We start from the raw sequence: 19500 nt of genomic DNA, 5'->3' as shown, positions 1-19500 counted from the left end.
TGCTAGTATTTTTAAGTTGATATTTTAAAGTTGATACTAAGTTGACTTTCTGTTATGTAGAAGAGAGTAGAAAATTCAGGGGCAAGTATATATAAACTAGATACTTAAAACATTTGAATGTTAATGGATGGCTATTTACCAGACAAATACTGCCAAAAGAAAGCTGATATAACTCTATTACCATTAAAGAACAGCTTGTTAACAAAGAATGTTGTTAAGGATTTTTTTAAAAGGGTTCACGAAGCTGTAACAATTCTGAACTTGTTTGTACCAAGTAACTTCAAAATACACAATGCAAAAAACCTGTCAGAAAGGCAGGGAGAAATAGATCTGTTATCATACAGGGAAATTTAAACATAATACTCTCTGCAACTGATAGAGTAAACAGACTAAAGGAAATTACTAGGAATACTGAGTATTTTAACAAGACAATGGACAAGCTTGATCTAAAGCAGAGATTGGTAAATTATGCCCCCTGGGCCAATCCCAGCTCACTGCCTGTTTCTATAACATAGCAGCATTCATATACTTAATCATGACTGTGGTTGCTTTTGTGCTACAACAGCAGCATGGAATAGCTTGACAGACTATCTGCAAAGCTGAAAATATTTACTATCTGGTTCTTTTAGGACATTTGTTGACCTTGATCTCAAAACCATTTATCAAAATCCCTGCCTCTACAGTAAAACACTGAACGGACTGTCAGATTACAGCGGGAAGGATGCGGAGTGTTGGGGAATGGGGGAAAAAGATCAACCAAAGGACTTGTATGCATGCTTATAAACACAACAAATGGACACAAGACACTAGGGGTTTGGGTGGGATAAGGGCATGTGACGGGGGAAGGGAAGGCTGGGGGAAGGTCATTGGGGGGGTAGGGAAATCTCAGACATATGCTGAAGCAATTTCTTCACTGATACCACTCCTAGGGCAATGGAAACTAAAGAGAAAATAAACAAATGGGACTACACCAAAATAAAAAGCTTTTGCACAGAAAAAAAACCCCACAAAAACCAAAAAACTAACTAACTAACTAACTAAATAAATAAATAAACATCAACAAAACAAGAAAGCCCACTGTATGGGAGAACATATTTGCAAATGTTATCACTTTAAAGGTTTAATCTCCAACATTTACAGGGAACTTACACAACTCAATAATAGTAAGATAAATGATCCAATAAAAGAATGGGCAATGGACCTAAATAGAATACAGAAGGAAGGCTAAGAGACATATGAAAACATGCTCAAAGTCACTAATTATCTGAGAGATGCAAATCAAAACGACTATGTGGTACCATCTCACACCTGTCAGAATGGCAATCATCAACAAATTAACAAACGATAAGTGCTGGTGAGGATGCAGAGAAAAAGGAACCCTCATGCACTGCTGGTGGGAATGCAGATGGGTGCAGCCACTGCGGAGAACAGTATGGAGTTTCCTAAAAAAACTAAAAATGGAACTCCATTTGACCCAGTCATCCCACTTCTAGGCATATATCCCAAGAAACTAGAAACACCAATCAGAAAGGATATATGTACCCTATGTTCAAAGCAGCATAATTCACCATAGCTAAGATATTGGAACAGATCAAATGCCCATCAGCAGATGAGTAGATTCGAAAACTATGCTACATCTACACAATGGAATACTACACTGCTATAAGAAAAGAAAGAATTCTTACCATTTGCAGATGCATGGATGGACCTGGAGAGCATTATGTTAAGTAAAATAAAAAGGAAATGAAAGAAAAATACCATAGGATCTCACTCATTTATGGAAAATAAAGAACATTATAACCTGATAAACAAAAAGATAGATACAGAGGCAGTAAAGCACTGAACAGACTGTCAGATTATAGTGGGAAGACAGGGGAGTGTTGGGGAGGGGGAAATGAGATCAACCAAAGGACTTGTATGCATGCATATAAGCACAACAAATGGACACAAGACACTGGGGAGGTGGGATGAGGACATGTGATGGGGGATAAAGGAAGTTGGGGAAAGGACAATGGGGGGGGAAAAAGGAGATATATGTACTATATGTAATACTTTAAACAATAAATAAATAATAAATAAATAAGTAAATAAATAAATAAATGGATAAATAAAAGAGAAGTAAATAATGGAAAGATAACTAATCCCCCATAAATAAGAACAATTTAATAATTGTTCTTTTAAATAATTAATAGATCAAAGAAGAAGTCTTAGTGAAAATTTTATATTTGAATTGAATGGTAATGAAAACTCTACATTTCAAAACTAGTGGGAAATGACTAGAACAATTTTCCAAGAGGAAAATGTAGAGCTGCAAGTATTTATATTTGAATAGGAGAATCCATCTCAAAAGTTACAAAAGGAACAAGACTAAACTTAAAGATAGAAGAAAGGAAATGTTAAAGACTGAATTAATCAAATAAAGATAAAGAACCAATAGAAAAAAAAAAAGCAACTAAATCAGAAAACAAAAGATAAAGAATCCTTTAGCAAGACAGACCAAGAAGAAGAAGAAAAAAAAAAAAGACAAAAGAAACAAATAAGCACTATTGAGAATGCAACTGCTCTGCGGTTACATGGCAATGGGCTGGAGAGAGCGGGCCACAGGAACAATGTCTTCTTTTTATTAGTCTCTGTACATTTCTGTATGATTGAAAGATTTCATCACACACACATAAAATAAAATATGCAAACGAAAACAGAGTGTGGGCTCTGGATTCAAATTGCCTGAGCCTCATTTAATACCAGTTCTACTATTCATTAGTGAGTGCCTTGGGGGACATCACTTAAATTCTCTCTATGCCTCTGTTCCCTGTCTATAAAATGGGGAGAATAAGAGCATTTGGCCCATCAGCATCACACTCCCTCCTTCACCAGGCACTGGAATTTCAGGCCAACGTCTCCTTGGCTCTCATTTTTAAAACTATCTCTCTTTCTAGACATAGGCTTGCCCAGAATCACTTAACACATCCCCTTCACCTTTAACTGGGACTATTTAACATACCTATCCTGAAGACCTTGGAAAGTGGTCTTGGTGCTTTAGACTCTACCCATGAGGAAGTAGAGGGGTAGTCACGGAGGGTGAACAATGAGGGGTGGAGCTGGGAAGGTACAAGGAAAAGAAAGATCCAGTGTTTATGAACCCCTCTCTGAGTGCATCTGCTAGTGTACTAGATGGGAACACCTGTTTGCTTAAAAGGTGATAATCATGTTGTCTACCACTGACGGTGTTTGCTGTCATTCAGCATTACATGGCAAGATCTCCTCATGCCATGGTATGGTTTGTGCACGGTTTCTTTTTATTTTTAAAAAAATATATTTTATTGATTTTTTTACAGAGAGGAAGGGAGAGAGATAGAGAGCTAGAAATGTCGATGAGAGAGAAGTATCAAACAGCTGCCTCTTGCACACCCCCTACCGGGTATGTGCCTGCAACCAATGTACATGACCTTGCCCAGAATCGAACCTGGGACCTTTCAGCCTGCAGCCTGACGCTCTACCACTGAGCCAAACCGGCTTCGGCTTGTGCACGGTTTCTGATGACTGTGTGCTATGACTGGTATGCCAGATCCATCATAACTTCTCCTGCTGTTTTGTCCAGGCTCAGGCACTGGGTAGGTTGCCTTCAATTCCTGGCCACGAGAACCAATACTTACAAATTTCTTCATAAATGACCCCTTGTTAGACCCCGTGAGCATTTTTATGGAATTTATAGTTGGGGGTGAACTTTCTGGGTCACAAGGAGGAGAAACACTTATTTAAACGAAGTCCTGCCAGATTGTTCTTCAGAATGGCGGAACCCATTCGCAGTCCCATAAACAAACAGGGCAATGAAGATTCCCGTTTCCCTATGTACTCTCCCACACAGGTGCTGTTAGTATTTACGTGGGAAGTTCATAGTACCTCACTGTGCTGGTTTTGACATTTTTCTAGTTACTAATAAATTTGGAGGTCTCTTGGATTTTCTCTTCTGTGGATCCCCCCTTTAGTTTCATATGCTTTGTCATTTTTCTATTGAGTTTCCTAAATTTTCTGATTGGTTCTCAGGAATTCCTTGTATATTCTAGAAATTGACCTCTGTGGTGGTTAGCCATCACAGATATCTCCTCCCAGTCTTTGTGTGGCTGTAACGTTGCCGTATTGTCCTTCCATGGACAGCAGAGCTGCCTGGCCTATAGTCACTCAGCTCAAGAAGCAGGACCAAGGTTAGGATCAAGGTTAGAACCCAGGCCGGTCTCCTCCAAAGCCCATGCTTGGACAAAAAAAAGAAAGAAACCCCAAACAAACAAACAAAACCAAAGCCCATGCTCTTCCCACAGTGCACCCCACTGCTCTTTCCTTTCTCCAAAGGGGGCAAGTCCCCCACTCACTCAGGGAAGCATGTGGCTTTTTGGAAAGGAAGGTAGCAGTGTGTCCCCAGGAATGTATAGAAGGCTCTCTTTGGTGCTGCAGAATCCACTTTGATGCTTCAATAAGAGATTTCATGAGTTTAAAAGGCCTTTCCCAGAGCTGCTGACAGCTCTCATCTCCCCATGCCTACCTTTGCTGGGGGTAACCATCACCTTCCTGGTTGTAATTATCAAGCACTAAGCACGTCTCTAAATCGAGCATCAAACCTCAGGTCCTTGGTGACCTGGGTTCTCATTGACGAGCAGAGCTGAATATGCGACACTGCCCCCCACCAGTGTCCCTCTCCCCTGCTCAGCCTTGACATCCCACCAGGCAGTGTCCTCATTTCCTGAGCACCCCACATAAGGACCTCAGGTAATTCACTTCTGACTCACTTCTGCCCTGTTTCCTGCCAAACCCTGCCCCATCCTCATACCATCCTCTTCTCTCTGCTGTATCAGCTTCCTTACAGTTCCTCTGGCCCTGCCTCCTCTCTTGATCATCACTTGTCTTCGTTGTCCCTCTTAGCTCTCCACTGCTTTGTCATGACCTACTATTATATGGCTATTTCTCATGGCTGAAAATGGAGTCTGAGCCACTCATCAGCACTGGCAGGACCCCTTTCCCAGCCGTGAGTGGATCCATGAGCAAGCATCCAATAAGTGTTTACTCTGTTCAGTGTGATGATGGGCACGAGCAGTTTGACAGTGAAAAACAACCCCTGCCCTCAATTTTCTCACAGCATAGTCGGGGGCAGACATACAAGCCATCTGACGCACGCAGTGTGGTAAGTGTGAGAACAGATGTGCTTAGTGACTAATTTGGCCTAAAGGGGGATGGAGATGTTCAGGGATGACCTCTTAGAGGAGCTGATACTGGAGTCAAATCTGGAAGGATAGGGATGAATTTTCCAGGCGGGCCATGTTAATGAAGAGCATAGGCATGGCAAGGAAGCAAGTTGGCATCATTAGGAATGCAGGTTCTAGCCATCTTTCTCTGGGGCCTTTGAGGACCACACATGAAAACACACACTGTGAGTGGCAATGAGTGCTGTAGGGAGGGCTGCTGTTAGTTGTTCTCTGGTTTAAGATTTGCTTCTGGAGTTGATCTGAAATAAGAGAAATGCTGGGCTTCTTGTCTAATAGGTTTGGGTGGCCTGCTCCCAGGGCTGTCTTTATGTGCCACGAAAAAAGCGCTGCCTAAGGCTGTGCTTTGGGTTCAGTGGTGGGGCTCACTCTTTCTCCTTGCCGTCATCTGCGTGTTCTGTGTCTGAGCTTTGCCTGGCACTCCCAAGAGGCTGGAGATGAGAAAGACTCAGCACTGGGGAGTCAGGCTGGCCCTGGTTCACATGCTGAGTCTGCCAATCACTGCTTACTGATTCCGGCCCTGCCTCTGAGGCCACCTTGATTAGTTTGGGGCGCTTCTCTATGCTTTGGGTGATCACTCCAGGAACCAATACTTGGTTAGTTGAATCAACTGTGTGTTGGTGTTAGTAATTTAATTCTGAAGGCTATTTTATCCCTAAATTCTGGGGGAACATTCTCCATGTAACTAGAATAAAATGCAAACCTCCTTCCTTGGCCTAAGAGGCTGTGTGAATTAGCCAATCTCATCCCCCTTGAGCTCTCCAAGTCCCACTCACCTGGCCGAGATCATTGCTACCTCAGGGACTTTGCACTTGCTATTCCTTTTGCCCAGAACTTGCTTCTCCCTGATTCTTTATAGCTGGCTTCTTCTCATTTATCAGGTACCAGTTTAAATATCAACTATTGTCACCTTCCAAAAGTCATAGGTTCAAAACCAGGAAAAACTTAGAATACACCGCACTAGGACAAAATAATTTTAACGAAGCAACTGCAAATAAATTAAAACTAAACTTCAAATCAGTCAACTGACACTTTGTAGAAATCTTTACAAATAGCTGAAGTTTGCCCAACCATGCAGATTGTTGTAAACTTAAAAAAAAAAAAAAAAAAAAAAAAAAAAAGTCATCTTTTGTTTTCTTTTCTTCATGGCAAGTATTACCTGGAATTGTCGCATTTATTTATGTACTTGTTTACCGTCTGTCTCCTCTGCAGAATGTGAGTTCTGCCCTAGTGGGGACCTTACCTATCCTGATCACAGTTGTACCCCAGAACTGCGAATAGTGCCATGGGTATGCTGTGTACTTAATACGTGCATTTGAATCAATGGGCAATGGAAATAAATGGAGTTACTAGAAAGAAGAAGTAACTCTTCATCGGAGAATGGGTAAACTAACTCCTTTGGTACCTATAAAGTTTATGCAACTATTCACGGGACTAAAACATATTGATGCACAGAAAATCTTTTGGCTGAGAGCATCATGGAGAGTGATCATAGATGAGTAATAATTATATAAAATTATTAAATAAAAGCATGCTGTGGGAGGCTCGGGGACTGAGCCTAGCATATTTTAGGCCAACTCTTGATTCTGAAATCAGGTTGGGGAAAGTGTCTCACCAGGTTATATAAGCTCCATGGCTGTCATGTGGTGAGAGGTGCTGGCCTTGGGGAGGCAAGGCCTGAGTTCGAGTTCTGCTTCTGCTTCTTAGCTGTATGACCTTGGACATTTCCCTTAATCTCTCTGGACCTGTATTTCCTGTGAAATGGGAGCATCCTCACTGCCGTGGGGGTCAAGGGCTGATTTGCACTTGAACAAGCATAATCTTGGTGCAAGGTAGGGAAGGAAGCAGGGGTTGTCATCCTGTGATCCTGCTCTCTGGGCAGCTCTAGCCGCAGCAGTGCAGGCTCAGAGGTCATGCCAGATAAATGTGTGCTGAATCCTGGCTGAGGGACACTCACTCTTCTTTAACCTCTGTGGTCAGAAGCCAGCTTCCCACAAGCCTCATAGACATGACGTATTGGAGCTTGAATTTCATCCCTGGCCAAAAAAATGTCCTAGTCTTCTTGGCTTTCACTACTCAGGATTTTTTTCTAAAATAACAGAACTAACAGTGGCCAAGGTCAAGACTGTCAAAGAAATGAAGCCCCTGCCATTGGAGGACTGGGAGGGGCTACTGAGGTTAGCTGCAGGAAGGCACTGGAATGCCCAACATCTGTTTAGTGGGGCAGCCCCGGTCATCATGCCACCTGGTTGGGGAAGAACCTAACCTCCACCATGAGATGCTACCCTAATCTTTGAGACACATATGGTCATGGTTCTTTTTATTTGTGCCTCTTTGGGGTGGAAGAACTAGTGTTCAGACCCTGTTGTTCTGACCTGGAATGAAGGGGCAGGTGTCATGTGGCTTGCTGTGGGGGCCTCAGCTTTCCTACTTTAACGGTGTCTCGTTTATTAGAATTATTTATTGGGCATCGTATGTGGGATCAGGGGGCACTTGATAACTTCTGATGCCCTTCCTTTTTGATGGCTCTGTGACTTCTCCTTTTTGCTTAGAAGATATATTCCCCATGGCTAGAGGCAAAGAGGAGATTTCCACAGTAACTTCTATTCACTGTGGACCTGGGGAGAGGAATAGACTTCTGTTAATGGTTAGAAAGAGACAGCTGGAAGAAAGCAAGTGGGCTCACGGTCTCTCAGGCTCCCTCTATGCCCCCGAGTCCTGCCAGCATATTTGGGAAGAGGACTAGCTGGAAGTGACTGCCTGACAGTGAGTCACTGTTTTTAGGCTGCCTTGCCACCAGAAGCACAAGATGTGTTTGGCACACAGTGGTGCCCCTTGCTGGTAGAGGCTGCAGGCTGAATAGAAAGAGTGAAGGATGGGGATCCAGGTGGCTGGATTCCTGGGATCTGGGACCTTCGGGCCCTCACCTCTAACCAGAAGGCCTTGGACCAGGACCCGGAGACAGCTAAGGCATGGCTGGGGTTACCCAGGTCCATGCTCTGCTCCCCTCCCCCATCCTAACAGGCTGCATCTGCTCTGCCTTTTATCTGTCCCAGGGAGGGGGTGTTTCTCACTTCAGAAATGCAGCAACTGTTTGAGTAGTGGGTTCTCAGCCCAGTGGTCCACCTTCTCTGGACCAAGGAACCCTGGTCCCTTCAAGCAGTCTTGGTATTTGTAGTTTTCTTCCTGCACAAACTTGTCACTATTACCTTTTAAATGAGGTGTCCAGGTGGGAACACAATACAGGTGTGACCCTGCCCCTACAGAAGGGATGCTTGAAAGCTGCTGAGTAGTGTTTAGCATTCAGACATTTCCCCAGCTGGCCGTATCCTCTGTTTGTGCCAAATCCATGGCATCCTATTAGACATCTGTCCATTTCAGGCTGAGATAGAGTTTTACGTCTGTGTTTCTCATGTTTGTAAGTTTGCCTGAAGATAGCTCTAGACACAAGGACTGACTCTGGCGCCCCCTTGAGGAGAGCTGGCTGGGCTGGGCTCAGGCAGCCACACATACATACTCCGGGGGCCAGGGGCTACCATCTGTCTTAAGGCAGCAGATAGTTTAATGACCTGGACAGTTTTGTTTATTGAAATCATGTTGGGGCCTTTTTATACCATTGTAACAAAGGTCTGACTGAGTACCTATCTGCTTTCTCAAGCAGATGACTCTGGGCACTCTTCTTTATAACTTGGTTAATGGCTCATCTTAAAACAAGGCAATTTTTCTAGCTCTAAATTATTTGACTCTTTGAGAGGTAGATAGGGCCTGTCTTTACAACTTCAATAGCTACCATTTTTTGTGAGTATTGGCCTCTCCTTTAGGAACTGATTGTGACCCTAAAAAAATAATTCATCCCTTTCCCAACTTTATGCCTCCAAATGTCCATTTCTCACCTTCTCCTGATGTTTTACCATTCTCCACCCGCTTTACCCGAAGACGCTCTAAGTTCAACAGGAAGCAGCAAAGCTCAGTGCTTAAGGGCAGTTTCTCTGGAGGGGCCCAGTCTGGGTGTGTGGTGTGGGCCCATCACTGACCAGCTGTGTGACCTTGGGGGAGTCACACGACCTCTCCACTTCTGCCCCACTATCTATCTATTTATTTATTTTTTATATTTTATTGATTTTTTTACAGAGAGGAAGGGAGAGGGATAGAGAGTCAGAAACATCAATGAGAGAGAAACATTGATCGGCTGCCTCCTGCACACCTCCCACTGGGGATGTGCCCGCAACCAAGGTACATGCCCTTGATTGGAATTGAACCTGGGACCTTTCATTCCACAGGCCCATGCTCTATCCACTGAGCCAAACCCATTAGGACGTGCCCCACTATTTAAAAAAAGGGGAGGGATAATGCCAGCAACTGCCTTATAGACAAATACATGTTAAGTGCTTAGAACAGTGTTTTAAAGAACCATTCATTCTTATTGTTGTATATCTATGTGGTGAGGTGGCAAGTACAACCCAGAGTCACCACTGGATTCTCTTCCTTTAGGAAACACAACAAGAAAGCAAGCAAACAAACAGAGGACATGGGTCCTGATGTTTCTAGTGATGTTTGTTCTTAGGGGGGACCAGCACAGACCACTGTCTCCACCATCAGAAGAGCCCAGCCAGTTGACAGGCAGAATGGCCAGGATGGCTACAGAGAGCAGGTCAAGCCACAGGTTTAAGCGATGAGGTCATAATTGGGAGTTTATTTACTTCTGTCCAAAAAACACTAACTAAGGGCCTCATGGACCACACCCTGCAGCAGGTAGAAAGGATCCAGTCATTGGAGGACTAAGGCCAGTGGGAAAGATAAACAGATCAATAAACAAGTACTGAAAGGGAACATCCTAGGAGTCTGGAGTTGCTAGGGAGAGGTTGGAAGTACCCAAAGTCAAGATGTAGAACAGTAGATCCAAGAGAGTGAGATTTGGCGATATCAGGTTCAAGGCCATTGTAGAGAAACCCATGGCTTGTGTGCCACATAGGTCTCTGGGCTTCTCAAAAAGACCCACACTAGAAATGAATGGTGGGTGTTAGAAAGCTACTTCTCAAAGTAATGAGTATGTTTCTTTCATCTCTACTAGACAAGTATAATATATATTTTCTTCTAAAAGTAGTAAAACAATGAAGCTAAACTTATTTTGAATTGATTCCTTCTCAAATGAATGTGATCATGTATATGAAAAAACAAATCTCTGAATAACCAATGTTCACCACAGCAGTGTTTTTAGGGACCCAGTCAGGAATGAGGGTCAGTACCTTGGAGAGCTCCATGGGGGGTTCCAAATAGCTGAGGCAGGCAACTAGTGTGCTATGAGGCAGAGCCTGCTGCAGGGACCAGGCAGGTGCCAGCCACCACCTGCTGTGGGCATCATTGCGTGGTATTACTCTCAGGTGGAGGCCTCAGAAATGGGTCACGGCAGATGGGGACCAAGGGCCCAGGGTGGAGATTAGATATCAGTCCCCTCCCCGGATGCAGTCTTTCTGGTACCCAGGAAAGATCATTGCACCGATGATCCTGGAGTCACCTCGTAGGCTCTGTCACTAGGGTGTTTGTGGAGTTTTGTTGGCTTAAAGGTGGTTGGCAGCATTTCTTTTCTAGCGCAAGTGACGTAGTTATTTGAGATAAGAAATTGAAAGGGTTGTTGCTGCCTGAAGGCAGAACCAAAGAACTGGGACAAGCTCAGCAGCAGTTCTACAAGTTCAGCCTCATGGATATGCGGATTTCTCCAATTACCCAGTCCATCCAGTAAAACCTGACTGACTGCAGCTTGGAAGATGCACCACATGCATCTGGTGTGTGCACTGTTCTTTCCCATCAGATGAGCGAATGGGTTGGATATTTCTCTTTTGGAACAAGGCATGCAAAAGATAATTTATAGGTTCAGGAAAGTCCCTCGCCAGCTGTGAACTCTGGCATACTGTCCGCATATTTTGTACATAGAGCTCCTCCATTGCCTCTTTTTTTCTAGCTCAGTACTGCCATCCACTGGTTCCCCCATCCACTTGAATGTCTTTTCTGTGCGGGACAGGGGTATGTACCCATGGTCACCATATACCCTAGATTTTCAGGGGACAATTCCAAGGATAGGGGCTTTCATTTTTTTCATTAAAAGTGATTCAATCATAAATGTATGACTGACTGTGACTTGATTATATGCTTTTGTAAAACAGATTCATAAATCAGGAAAGGAATCTTCAGCCAAACTGTATGCCTGAATTTTGCATATAGGAAATTTGGTCATCATATGTCCAAGACAGAAAGAAAATAATTTTGAACTCATGAGCCATTTAATCCATTGGAGGAATCACCAGTGTTGAGAAGGAGCCTGAGGCTGCACTGGCTTTGGTGGGAAGGAAGGTCATGATTGATTAGTGATGTCTGCCATGGGCGTCATATGGCCAGTGGTGGTTTGTGGACTGTCTTTGGTACCAGCCATTTCTGCTCCAAGGTCTCACTGTCCTCAAGCTGCTCCAAGTCTTTCTTGTCAATATATTGGGGTGGGGAGTGGGTGAAATAGGATAAGGAAGTCCAATGGTACAAACTTTTAGTTATACAATAAGTAAGTCCTGGGGATATAATGTAAAGCTAATAAAACTATATTGCATATTTGAAAATTGCTGAGAGAGTAGATCTTAAGAGTTCTTTGACCAGAAAAAAATCTTGCAATATGTATGGTGACAGATGTTAACTAGACTTATTATGGTGATCATTTTGCACTATATGAAAATATCAAATCATTATATTGTATGCCTGAAACTAGTAAAATGTTACATGCTAATTACAATTAGAAAAAAGAAAAATTATGTCACCGCTAAATAAAAAAAGTTTTAGAGATAAATGATGGTGATGGTTGCACAACAATGTAAATATATTTATTGGTATAGAACTATACATTTTAAAATGGTTAAAATGTAAATTTTATGTTGTCACATATATTTTCTCACAATAAAAAAAACCAAACAGCCCAGCTGGCATGGCTCAGCGGTTGAGCATCGTCCTATGAACCAGGAGGTCATGGTTCGATTCCCAGTCAGAACACATACCCGGGTTGTGGGCTCAATCTCCACTGTGGGTTGTGCAGGCAGCAGCTGATCAATGATTCTCTCTCATCACTGATGTTTCTATCTCTCTCTCCCTCTCCCTTCCTCTCATATATATATATATATATATATATATATATATATATATTATTTTTTTTAATTTTTTTAAAATTTTTTTTAAGTAACATTTAAGAACAAAAAGCCCCAAACCAAACAAAACTTTGAGAAGTGGCTAGATGCTTGCATAGTCTCAAACTACTTCTTTTGATATTTATTAATTGCAAAGGGCAGAATAGTACCTTTACAATGGAGGTACCTGGCAGATGCCATCTTACCAAAAATAAGAGGTTACTATCGCCAGTAACAGGATATATTCATGTAGTCCCTGAAACATATTCTGTGGTATCCTTGTCAAAATACATAATTTCAGTCTAATAAAGAGAAAATATCAAATAAATACAGGTAAAATGGCATTTTAAAAAGTGAACAATAACTTTAAAAGCATCCAGATCATGAAAGACAAGGAAAGGCTGGAAACTGTTAGAGATTGGAACAGACTAAGGCTTCCTAACAACAAAATGCAATGTGGAATCTTTAACTGAATCCTAGAACAGGAAAAAGAGGACCTTCGTGGAAAAACTGGTGAAATTCAAATACAGCCTATCATTTAGTTGATAGTATTGTATCAATGTTAATTTCCTATTTTTGGCAATACTATGGTTATATAAGATGTTGACATCAGGAAAACCTGATGAAAGGTATTCAGGAACTTTGCTGTTTTTACAACATTTCTATAAGTCTAAAATTATTTCAAAATAAAAAGATTTTTTAAAAAAGAATAAAAAGGCTGTGTGTGTTTTTTTAAGTGGACAGGGGAGTAAAAATATAATAAAAGTGGACTAAAACTAGGGCTCTGGAGTTAAACAAAAAATCTCTCTATATATAAAAGGCTAATATGCTAAGTATCTGACCATCCAACCAGTTGCTCTGACACACACTGGCCACAAGAGGGTAGATACTCAATGCAGAAGCTGCCGTGATGTGCACAGAGAAATAGCACCATGGACCTGACACCCACAAAGCAATACTTGGCTTTCCCCAAGTGGGACACAGGCCCCACCATCACCCCAGAGTCACACCCTACCAAATCACAGCTAATGCTGCTGAGACCCCATGACTCAAAATACAGTCTACAGTCCAGCCCAGCCCAGAAATGGTGGCTGTGGGCAATGGGTAATGATGTCACATAGCTTCCTCTCCCTAGTGATGACTAGCCTCCTTGCAGTTTCTTCAGCCCAGGAACATGACTTGCTTTATAGCCAGGTGAAAACATTTTACACTTTAACCAAATGTCTGTGAAGCATTTTCCTGTGCTTCATCTCATTTGATCCTCACAGAAGTCCTGGAGTAGGTAGATAGGAGACTCAGTGGAATCCTATTTTCTTTTCATTAGCTGGAAAATGGAGATTTAGAAAGCTTAGAAACTTGACCTGACTGAAAAGAAGTAAGAAATGGTGGACCATGAAAATGACTTCAGGTTTTGTCACTGTGCAGACTATATTTTACCCTTTGTTCTCCTTGTGTGATCTACAATAATAATCTGCTTCATGTTGATATTTCCTGCTTTATTGCTGACAGTTATCTAAAAGAGAAGTTGGGGTGCTTCACTGGGCTGGAAAAAGTTTAGCTAAATGAGAAAGCAGATCTAATTAAGCAAGTTTATTCTATATCTAGAGTTAGATATAGAATTAACTCGTACTTATGTGATACATATAAAGCTCTCACTGGCACCAATCTCACATGTGTGTTTCCATCTGTCATTGTTGATTGTGAATTTGGTTGACACTTCTATTATAGAGAAAGGGCGAATAGTGATATTAAAATATTTCTTCTAATTAATTTCCTTTCAATGTGCACGAATCTGTGCACCAGGCCACTAGTAACAAATAAGTTGTCTAAGTCATCAAAAGTGAAGGACTGTTGCCCTGATGTGGTAACCATTCCAGAGGCTGAAGAGGCAGACCTACGCCTCACATTGCCTTCAGAAATAGAGCAGGAGAAAGGGATGTGCTAGGGCTTCTAATCACTCTTTGCACAGCACACGGCCAGCCCTGTTCTGAATCCAAACAGGGCTTCTCAACTTAAGCCCATCTGGCTTAATGGGGAGAACGTGGTGGTTGGCGGCACACAGATCTGGCTATAAACCTGAATGTTCCACATATGCCTTGGGACCATGGGACGGTTACTTAACTCTTCTGTTTACTGGTCTATAAAATTGAAATAAGAATACCTACCTGTCAGGTTTATTGTAATAATTAAATCATCAAGCATATTGAAAGTGCCTGTAGTGGTGCCTGGCACATAGTAGCTGCTCCATAAACAGGAGCCTTACCACAACTTGTAAGGACAAAGGACTGTGTTGCTTGCTCCAAGGCTATTTGAATAAACCTATTTTACATAATGAGAGTTGCTTGTACTTCGGGCAATAATTTCATCCCACTTTGACTCACAAATCCATAAAATAAATACAGGAAGTGACCTTTGCTAGGTGATTTGGAATTTTAGTGGAAGGTTCTGTAATTGCTGGTTAACGGGCCCAGGAAAGAGGCTCTTGTGCAATAATTGGAGGTGTGCAGATCGGGACGTTTAATTACGGGCTGGCCGCCTGGAATAGAAACCTTGGGACCATGACAACACCTTTCTGCATTAGCCTGATTAAGTCAACAAATTCTTCTCAGCTCAAACTGCTCAGGGACAAGGGCTTTCTCCTGCTGGATCCTTTGGGTCTTGACATGCCAGGCCAAGTCCTTGACAAAGGCAGGACCAGGATATGACAGGGCCTCTGCTTCAGAGGCATCTGCCATCCTGCAGGTGAGACCAGTAGAGATGGACCTGCTAGGGAGAGGCAGAGCAGTGTATGGTCTGCAGAGGCAGCAGAGCCCAGGGCTTAGCAGAGCCTGCCTGCCCAGGGTCAAAGCCAGGCCCACTGCTGACGGTGGTGTGTGCCTGAGACACGTAACTTAACCCCTTTGGGCCCAGTTTCTAAAAGGGGGTATCATAATACTTACCTCCTGGGGTTGCTGTGAGGATTAAATGGGATCATGTATATAATGTGCCTGGGACAGTGTCTAGCACATGGTATCATTGTTTGCTATTATTATTGAGTTATCTGAAAGGGAACGACTGCTGGGTCCAAGTTATCAGGGAAGACAGCAGGGACCATGGTGCCTTCTCCACCATCCCACTGTTGGCCGGAGCATCCTCGCTCCTGCCCTCCGGCCCCTCACTGCTGGACACCTCTGTGCCTTTGCACCTGCTCTTTGCCCCTTTGACCTCCTGACATATTCCAACGCCTGCACCATCTGAGACCCAGGCCAAACATCGCGACCATCATGACATCCTTCCTGCCCTTGGCCTGTCCCTGACGGGTCCTTCTCCTGACCTCCAGGAGCACCTGTCAGCTGGCGACTTGAGTCCTGTCTGCACTGCTCAGGTGTCTTGGTTTCTCGTGCATCTCCCTCGCCTGCCATGCTGGAGGCAGGCAGACTGGGATATCCACTCTGCTCCTAACTTGCTAGAAGTGCTGGAAAATCACCTCCCCTCTCATCTCTACAAATGGGCACACCACCTGGCAGGGTTGTGTAGAGAGGGTGCCTGGCCTGTCATTGAGTCTCAGTGAAGGTCGCACTCTTCCCTCCCTCTCTCTCCCCTCATCTCTGTCTCCTTGGGAGAGGTCAAACACATAAGTCTCTGAGTGCCTGCCTCTCCTGCCCTCTGGGTTCCTGGGACCCACCATGAGGCCAACACATGCTGGGCTCGGCATAGGTTTGTACCCCTCCCCCAACCCCCTCCATTTTCTAGGGCAGGGCTGTCAGATAGTGGGGAGGGGGTCCTCAGTGCGAGGGTTAGTAGTGGAAGGGAAAGGGGTCCAAAGCCGCATGGCTGTGGCCTCTGGGTTCCAGCCTGGGCCTCTCCTGGGGTCAGCCTTGCTCTACCAGAGGAGAACCAACTGTGCTCTACTTTTAAATTTGAAACATGTCAGTGGGCACGATCTCTCCCACATCAGAGTCCAGGGAAGTGGTGGGGGTCGAGAGTGGGTGGGGAACGGGGGTGGGGAGGTCGGAGGAGAGGAAATTCGGCTCCATGACCGTGACTGAGACCTGGAAATGATTCATCCCGTCCACCTGAGGGGTGTAGGTTGTGTGGGGGCGTGAGCACGTCACAGTCTGGGTCCTGTCCATTGACCTTTCTTGGGAAAAACAGGGAAGGCCTTGAGCCCAGAGCCCCCAGCCCTCGGGGTGTTCCTGAGATGCACAGGAGTCTGAGTGAGGCTGAGGGTCGTGCCACCCCGTCCCTGCCCCTGCCGGGCCCCTCCCTGCTGAAGTTCTGTGGAATTAAAGCAGCGGTATCATTCCTGCTCAGCTTTTCCTCATACGATGCTGCTGCTGTGAGAGAAGCTGCCCCTTCCTGGACGCTGGCTACATGCCAGGTGCCCAACAGGCATCATATTCTCACCACAACCTTCAGAAGTGGGCACTTCTCTCACTCCATTTAACACATAAGGAAACAGAGGCTCACGGAGGTGTAGCATGTGCCCAAGGTCTGGAAGGGTGAGAGTGAAGTAGCAGGGGCTCCTCCTCAGGGCTGTGGGCCCCCAAAGCAGCAGCCACGTGACATGCTGTCAGAGGGGGGATGAGGAAGTGGGCAAAGGATAAGGCCTTGGAGCTCTCAGGATCATCTGTCTCTCCCCGTGTGCTCAGGTTGGTCACCTGGCTGAGTGCCTGAAGTTAGGACACCCAAGGCTGTCAGCAAGAAGAGGGGAGACAGGAAGGGCACAGCTTTGGGGATGGCAGCTGGTCTAGGCTGGAGGGAGCCTCGGTGGGACAGTGAGAGGGTTGGTCCAGAGGACAGAGGGGAGCAGCTAGCGGACCTCAAACCTTTAGGAAGGGGGGCGGAGGGCAGGCTCCAGAGGCGTTTTCTGGCGGGGAGGACAGAGAGAACTGACATCTTGAAGATACCTGCAGTGTTCCAGGCCTTATGCAGGGAGCGGGCCCCCTGCCCAGAGCGGGGACCCAGATGAGTTTTTGCCTGGAGGAAGCTCAGTGGAGCAGCGGGGGGTGGGGTGGGGGGGAAAGGTGAATGTGACGTGCTCTACCAGAAACAGACGTGCTATGTAGACAGACACGTGCAAGTCTCTCTGGTGGGGAGGAAGGAGGAGTGGATGTGGGGTTGGTTAGAGAAGTATGCCTATTTGAGCTGAGTCTTTAAAAAAAAATATATATATATATATATATATATATATATATATGTATATATATACACATAATTGATTTTTTACAGAGAGGAAGGGAGAAGGATAGAGAGTTAGAAACATTGATGAGAGAGAAACATCCATCAGCTGCTTCTTGCATACCCCCTAGTGGGTATGTGCCTGCAACCAAGGTACATGCCCTTGACCGGAATCGAACCTGAGACCCTTGAGTTCACGGGCCGATGCTCTATCCACTGGTTAGGGCCTGAGCTGAGTCTTGAGTGGCGAGCGGTTGTTCTTTGGGCAGCCTGAGGGAGGCAGCATGGGGACACATGCCAGGGAGAGGGCCAGCACCAGGGGGAAGGCAGGCTGGGCTCTGGGGGGAGCAGCTGGAGGGGCAAGCAGGGTCCAGTAGGGAAGTGCCATGGGGTTATCCAGCGGCGCCTGGACACTGCAGGGTGAAGCCAAGAGAGACTTAGCTAAATACTTAGATTGGTATTCAGAGAAGTGACTCTGGCAGCCAGTGTAGAAGATGGGCGAGGCAGGGGCTGGGCCGTTAGAGAGGCTGGGAGCTCCTGCCACGAGGGTGAGAGAGGAGAGTCCTGCTAACAGCCACCCCCAAGCCCAGTTGCCACGTCGAATCAGCTCCCCCTCCTGGATGAGGACCAGAAGAAAGGTGGGGCAGTGTGGCCCATTGTCCTGCAGACGGAGACAGGGACAGTGGACACAGGCCCCTCTGACGGTGCCCGACACGAGGCTGAGTGCTCTGCCTGCCAGGCAGATGTTTTTGCTGAAACTCAGGGTGAATAAATGGGGGCATGGAGAGAATAAGGAAGTTGCCCAGGTCATACGGCTGATGGTGGATGAGCTGGAATTCCACCCTGGGCCTTGTGACCTCAGAGGCTGCCCCGGCCACGAGGGGCCAGTCTCTGGACTCTGCCTGGCTTCTTGTCTCACCAGTTCTGAGTAGCTGCTGCTACTACTACTTTTTTTTTTTTTTAATAATTTTTAAAAAATATATTTTATTGATTTTTTACGGAGAGGAAGGGAGAGGGATAGAGAGCTAGAAACGTTGATGAGAGAGAAACATCAACCAGCTGCCTCTTGCACACCCCCTACCGGGGATGTGCCCGCAACCAATGTACATGTCCTTGACCGGAATCGAACCTGGGACCTTTCAGTCCGCAGACCAACGCTCTATCCACTGAGCCAAACCGGCCTCGGCAACTACTACTACTTTTATTTATTCATGCAACAAATACTGATCTCAACTACGTGCCAAGAGCGGTGAGTCTGGGGTGAGCTAGGCACAGCTCTGGGGTGCACAGCCTCATAGTTCTACAGAGGAGAGCGTGTCTCTCTCTCTCTCTCTCTCTCTCTCTCTCTCTCTCTCTCTCTCTCTCTGCACAAAGTAGCTTGTGGGAGAAAACAGTCAGATGCTCTCAATGGATGATCTTCACTGGGGCACAGGAGATGCTTTCTAAAAAATATATATTTCATTGATTTTTTTACAGAGAGGAAAGGAGAGGGATAGAGAGCTAGAAACATTGATGAGAGAGAAACATCGACCAGCTGCCTCCTGCATATCCCCCACCAGAGATGTGCCTGCAACCAATGTATATGTCCTTTACCAGAATCGAACCTGGGACCCTTGAGTCTGCAGGACAACGCTCTATCCACTGAGCCAAACTGGTTTCGGCAGGAGGTGCTTTTGGGGAAGAGGTGGTTCAGAACCCCTTTCCTCCTCACGTGCCTTGTGCTCGTAGCTCCCCTGCTGTGCTCTCATCTTAAGCCAAGGGACACGAGGCGGGACACAAACCCTGGCTCTTGCGTGTATATCCTCTCACCAAGGCATATAGTGATTTAATAAACATTCCTCCCAGCCCCCCAGGCCAGCCTGTCCTCACTACCATCCTAGGTGGTGGCACTGTCTCATCCCCATCACACAGGGTAAACTGAGGCTGAG

This window comes from Pipistrellus hanaki, assembly GCF_964339955.1.
Source record: "Pipistrellus hanaki genome assembly, chromosome: 2".
NCBI lineage: Eukaryota > Metazoa > Chordata > Mammalia > Chiroptera > Vespertilionidae > Pipistrellus > Pipistrellus hanaki.
The sequence above is the reverse complement of the archived record's forward strand: the minus strand, read 5'-3'. Positions refer to the sequence as shown.